The sequence below is a fragment of the Pagrus pagrus genome, assembly GCF_965226575.1.
Source record: "Pagrus pagrus genome assembly, chromosome: 13".
NCBI lineage: Eukaryota > Metazoa > Chordata > Actinopteri > Spariformes > Sparidae > Pagrus > Pagrus pagrus.
The window spans coordinates 12782445-12788444 of record NC_140197.1 but is presented as its reverse complement, the minus strand read 5'-3'; positions in this window follow the sequence as shown (position 1 = coordinate 12788444).

Here is a 6000-nt window from a genome sequence, read left to right as displayed (position 1 = left end):
ATCAGAGCCGAACCCAATGTGACTCGAGGTGTTGATAGAGGGATCCATTACTGTACATACAGGGCATTTTAATGCAAGATACAGCTGAAGCTTGGAATGTCATTAGTGCAAAGGTATTTGATCATAAATCCAAGTATATCCAAGAAATGTCATGGGATCACCGAGTCAGTATAGGAATTGTCCTCTGAGGACCATGAATGTCAACCAAATTCCTCAGTATTCCATCCAATATTTGTTGAGATATTTCAGTCCAAGGACCAAGCTGCTAGCATGACTGAAATATAAAAAGTAAGGCTTTGAGTGTGTATTAGAGCAGCTCAGTCGACTGGCCACTGGTTTGAAATGATAGCCTTTGAAACCTGCATGCTTTTGGCCCTCCGTGTCACTTAGCCCATCAAACCACCAGGCTCAGCACTTCTTTAGCTCTCCATGGCCCCGTTTCCAGCTGCTAACTCCCCAGTCAACCAGCGTATTAGCTGGATTAACCTCTATGCTCACTTTGGTTGTCTGTCTCTCTCCTGCAGCACCAGACTCAAAGCTGTCCTTTGGTTCTTCCTGCCTCTGCCAGTCTAGCTCTCTTTCTCTTTCCACAGCTTATGTTACATTCTGTTAGTTCTGCGGCAAACGAACGCTTCTCGCCTTCCTTCTGTCTGTGCTGCTGGAAATGTCATCTCCCTTTCTCTCAGATTTCTTTTGTCCTTGCTTTCTTCTCCTGGTATTATCTAGCTCAGTCTCATTCTTGCGATCATTCCCTTTTTGACAATATTTCTTCAGAGAGGGGATATTTCCTCCCTTTTTCCCTCCCTCTCCCATCCTCCTCTGCCTTTTTGGACTTTTCTTTCTTTTTTTCATTCATTTGGTTCTCTGTCCTGTCATTATCGACTGCAGTGAGTGGCTTTGTGTGGCAGCTCCTGTCTTATCTGGTTCTGTCAGGTGCCGGTTAAAATCCATTCATTGCTAGGATGCACAAAGGTGGGCTGGTAAAATGCCAGGGCTGCCTCCACACCGAAATGGGAGGAATATATATTTTTTTATCTGGACACGCTGTGTGGTTCAAAATGTGTCTTGATTCTCTCTTCTTCTCTCTCAGTTTATCTTAATTTTACTATCTACCTGCCTATCAACAGTGAAAGAAATTAATTGGGTTTGTTACTGTCGGCTACTCCTCATCAAGATTGCCTTTTCCTATGAAGTGGAACGACCTATGAACACAATATTGACATATTTTCATCTCAGAGAGTTACAGTTTTATGTTAAACTTGTTAGCAAACAGTTTAATTTATGCATTTCGCAGATATGAAGAAACATCATTCGTTTTGGAGGCGACAAGATAATTGCAAGTCCAATATTTACGCTCTTCTTTTTTGTTCTGTTTTGGTCTCCACCAACTCCTGAGAGAAGTATCTGACAAATTGGACCATAAATAAATTCGGAGCAGTGGTGGTCTCAGGATGTTTGAGGGGCAGGGGGCGAAAAAATAAAGAGGGCACCAGCTGTATGCGGTGGGGCACCAGCGTGCAGAAAGTCATGATACATATATAGTGAAATAGTTACAAACCCTGGTTATGATTAAAATTTGTTACTATGTAAACATTAACCAGTGATTCATAGCGCTGTTGGAATAAACGGTTTGGTTATTCAAATCCTTTCAGTCAGTCACATTGCCATCCTCCTCATGTCAACAAGCTCTTGCACAAGAGGCAATTCATAGAGTGTCAGCTTGGATTTACGAGCGCACCCTATTCGTCTGGTGTAAGTATGAGCTGATAGTAAAGTAACGGGTCATAACACCAAAACATGAGCTAAAAGGTGCTAAAATGCTCAATTGAACTGACAGGAACTGCAGAGCTAAGTGCTAATTTGGTTGGTTTGTGAATCCAAAAGACACCACACAGTCATTTGATGCTTTGCTAATATAGAAATATTAATTAGTGCAGCTTTAAAACCAATTAACTTTTAACAACTGCTCCACTGTGTTCTTGATAGTATCTAAAAAGCCATTTACCCAGCTAATTAATTTTAATAACCTTCTGTCATACCTTTTGAAGTAGCTAGTGTAGGATCAGTTTTGAGTTGGTGAGAAAGAAGAGATTCTTTAAACCACAGATGAAATGACTGTGATGGCTGGATCCCATTTAGCTGCTTCAGATTTAAGATCCTGGTATTGTTGTTCGTTTTGGGGAAGTTTTAATCAGAAGAGAAAGATCTTCATTGACTGATTTTTTTTTATGCCTAAACAAACTAAATAAACAAACTCTTTGTTTTCATGACTGAATACACTGAATAAACAACCTGAGCTTAAAGGACAACATACCATTTTACTTATATTTGGTGGACCCTGCCACCTTTCTGGCTTCAAACAGTGTTCTGGGGACCTTATTTTCTGCTTGTGTATTCAGTTATGGAAAAAGTGAGTTTGTATTATTACCTTATTAACATTATAAATATTAAAATTCTGAGTTAGAATTTCTTCTGTCCCTTTAATAGAAAGGAGAATTTGTTAATAGTATTAGTACCACCTGTGCTACTATTACTAAAATGAGTCATAGTGACTCATAACTCAAAACGTGTGCTCTAGATTCAGATACAGAATCTTGCTTTTTTGCATAATCATTTCCTAAATAATAATTGTACCGCTGTAATTCTTCCTTTTGTGAACTTTAAGGTCGCTGAAATGTTTCGTTTTGCTGCTTGAATGCGGAGTTCCTGCTTTAGTATTAGCGGGGCGTCTGAATAAGTAATGGTAATGCATTATTCCAGTATCCTCTGACCTGAATAAGAACATTTATACACTGGTACTGAGCCTCGGGATGGCCGCCATGGGCGAGAGAGAGAGAGAGAGAGAAAGAGAGAGAGAGAGAGAGAGAGAGAGAGAGAGAGAGAGAGAGAGAGAAAATTATTGCGGACATGGTTTGTGGCATTTGGCTTTTTGCTCTCTGTGATGGATTTGGTCCAAACCCTTGAGACACACAAATGAACTGTGACATCTATGACAGCTGGAAATGATGCCCACTGCCATACACACACACACACACACACACACACACATGGCCACATACACACCCACATGGCCACACATAGCCCAGTGCGTTGCATCCTTGGACAGCTGTTTTCAGTTTCTAAGACTAACTTTTGATGGATTATATATTAATTTGGTATCTGATACAGCTGTTATGTGTGTTATTGTCACTATTATGTTACAATTTCCCTGCAATAATAAATAAATGTGGACAGCAATTATGATTGGTTTAAATCATTGCATGACCATCAGTGTGGGGCAAGGATTTTAGCATAATGTGTGGAGGCTAAACCAGAGGTTTATTCAGTGCCACTTGCATCTTTTTGTGATTTTGGTGAGCACTTTGGATTAAAATATGCAGAAACGCTGTGAATTTGTCTTTCAAGCCTCTGGGAGTAACAGCAGGGAAGCAGTGTGAACATGAAGAGTGCTATGATAAAAAAAGAGTCTTTGCATTCTGTCTTTCTTTAAGGCTCATGTGCCTCCAGTGACATATATCCTGCTTCACCTCTCGGCTGCGTTGTGTGTAGGAGTTTACATGTTCCTGTGCATTTTGCAGTAAGCATGACGCTGTTTTCTACGTTCAGCTGCAATTCACGTGTCATTTAACTCACATCTGTTTACACATTACTTACTTTCTGCACATTAGCTATGCTTATTTTGCTCCATTTCTTTCAGCCATGTGCATAAAGGACAACATTTTTAATATTCATGCGTACACAATGTAAATACAACACAGAGCCTCATTTTGTCTCCTCTCTCTGTACCGTAACATTTCTCCTGGTCGCAACAATGAAGTGCCTAATTAACAATAGGTCTTTATTGCAGGATAAATGGGCAATCATATTAGTGGTGTCAAAACCAATTAACTAATTCATTTTAAAGGCTTTTAATTTAAGCTGCAGGTTGGAAATAAATGGAGTCAGATGACTGTGCAGACATTCCTAACTGGATCAGTGTATTGATCCAGTTGGACGGATGTTGCTGCACTACTAATTGTTGTTACATTATAATTAAATATGTTGGGCAGTCCTGATTATGATTTCTTTAAATGATAAAGTATTCACATTGACTCCTGCAGTCAATGTGTATCGTCTCTCTCACCACTTGCTGCTTAACTGAACAGGCTTTTTACTGCTCTTAATGCATTAAGATTGAGTTTTACTTCCATTGCGTGTGCGCGCGCGTGTGTGAGTGTGTTAGTGTGTGTGCGTGTGTGTGTATGTGTGTGTACGTGTGTGCACACGCAGAAGGGATTGGTCTTTTGACAGGCTGCAGGAAACAAGGCGGCGCAAAAGGTTTTACATGCTGTCGGATGACATCACACACTTGGGGGCTCTAAAACACACACTGCCAGCTTGCTCATAACCCACAGGACACACATCCAGTCAAATCCCAGATGATGTCAGAACAAATTAAGCGGCAACACGCCTCTTTGGGAGATCCAGACTTTAGGCTGTGTATGACAAAGACATAAGGGGAGGAATGAGGAGAGAGGTAGGAAGAGGAGAGACATGTTATTTTCCCACGATTGAGTGTGGCAAGCCCTTTAACATTTGATCAACGGCGGTGATAAAGAAGAATTCCAAGCAAGCATCCACCATGTCATTTTGACTTGTATTAATTCTAATAAATTATATCTACAACTCAGTTCTCACTAGTTAAAATGTTAACTTTTAACATCAACAGTTAGATTTGCACTAGTACAAATGTAAATTTGGTGATATCCACAATTCAGTTCTTCCTAGTGGCAATGTTCATTCTAGCTAGCAACAAGTGTCTACATAACAGATAGGAATTCAATTCTTAATATCTTAGTTTTAACTCTGACTCGCCATAAGTAAATTAATGTTATGTCGGCTTGCAGCTGTAACTAGTAAGAATGTATTTTCAGACATCTAGAAATGCATTACAGATATTTCAGATATCTGAAATACAAATGTAATAATAGAAACAATGATATCTGAGACATCTTCAAATACTTTGCTAACTTGTCAGAAACTCATTTTATACATAAAAATAATCCACTAGAGAAGTATAATTGTAGATATATTCAATAATGCATATACATATTTTGATTACTGTTAAATATTCATGGGGAAGACGTACCCAATTTAAAAGTCAGATAATGGCTTCACGGTACAATGCCCACATACCTGACATATCTGAAATGGTTTGTTGATATAACAGGCAAAAATTGGAAATGCAATTGCTGATACGTGAAATGAAATATTACATTTCCAATATAGTCATTTTTCCACATTTAGAAATTAAATTGTGCATAGAGGTAATAGTTTTTTATGTCTATGATTAAATCAAAGATATCTGTAAATCAGCTTTTATTAATTGAAATGCAAATTCTACACGTGCAAACATACATGTGATATGTCAACATATATGGATCTTATATTATGGATATAAATTAAAGGATAAGTTCACCCAAGAATGAAAATGTAGTCATTATCTTCCATAGAGTTGGATCATGCCAGACGACCTGTATGGAGCCATTTCATGTATTAAAACAAGACCCCATCTATTTCAGTCGTTTAGGAGAATTCTGCAATGCTGTTTAGCTGTGAAGCTCCTGAAATGTTTTGTGGACTACGAAGATTTCACCTGAATTTCCATCTGCATGGCGGAGAGAAGATAATGATGAACTTCTTCTAACATTCCTTGAATATTGTAAATGGTCAAAATCACATTTTGACATGTTGACATGTCATTTCCACCAGTGAAAACTGAAATCACTACTTGCCAGCCGTAGTTGAATGTGAAAAGGGCTTGTCATGTTTCCAGATGAATAGGTAGTGTGACAGGTTGAAGAAACTGGTGTTCTTTTTTTTCTATGTTGTCAGATGATGCTATCATGCCATCATATTCTAACCTGCTGGTACAATTTATCCAGCTATTTGCTGGATTTTTTCACTTTCTCTTCTTATGGTTTTGATGTGTGTTACTTACCCAGTAAACCTGAAAGCACA